The sequence below is a fragment of the Larimichthys crocea genome, unplaced genomic scaffold (genome assembly GCF_000972845.2).
Source record: "Larimichthys crocea isolate SSNF unplaced genomic scaffold, L_crocea_2.0 scaffold218, whole genome shotgun sequence".
Lineage (NCBI taxonomy): Eukaryota > Metazoa > Chordata > Actinopteri > Sciaenidae > Larimichthys > Larimichthys crocea.
In genome coordinates this window covers 610-1399 of record NW_020852897.1, presented here as the reverse complement: position 1 = coordinate 1399, position 790 = coordinate 610, and positions in this window count along the sequence as shown.

Below are 790 nucleotides of genomic sequence, written 5' to 3'. Positions count from 1 at the left end.
TGATAAATGAGATTTACAAATAACATTTTGTATCATTTTAGTTTGTTATATTTGGTTCCCCTCTTTGAAAAAAAAAAAAAACTTTATCATTACAGATTAATTCAAGTGTTAATAAAGTGTTTCTAGCTACTTTAAAACAGAATACACACATACTGTACACCCACAGTTAGAGTGACACTGTGTGTGTGTATGCTTGGGAATTTTTCTTTTTATCATCCATGTGCAGCATCACTCTCCACCCCACACCTGACTGAGTTCACACAAAATTTTAAACAGAATAAAATAATTTATGAAGGGTTTTCTCACATGGTGGTCAAGGTGGGATCATAGAGTATTAGAGACAAATGTATGTTAGTTTACCAATTTGTCTTTTTGTTGAGACCATGTCTGAAGCCTCTGCAGTACATCTGAAAAGTGATCAGCAATGCAGGAGTAGAGCAGGAAACTGCCCAGAACACTCAACACTGATTTCATGCATTAATCAACGACAACATTTTGTTTCACCTGATTTATTTGAAGAAAAAAAAGTGTATTTTTTGTGAAAGTTGAGAAAAGTTCAACAAGTAAAATCTTTTTCCTCTCACTTTTCTTTCTGGTGGGTATTCCTGCTCTTTCCTCTCTACAGTCTACTCCTTTAATTGTATTTCCCCACACTTTCAAATCCTGTTCATTCATAATTCTGACATCAACATATCTGACCAATGATCTCTCAGCTTAAGTTCCTCGAGTCAGTCAGTTCTTGGATGTTGTTCTTTCAGCATTAGTGTTTCTGTCTTTCAGACCTACAATT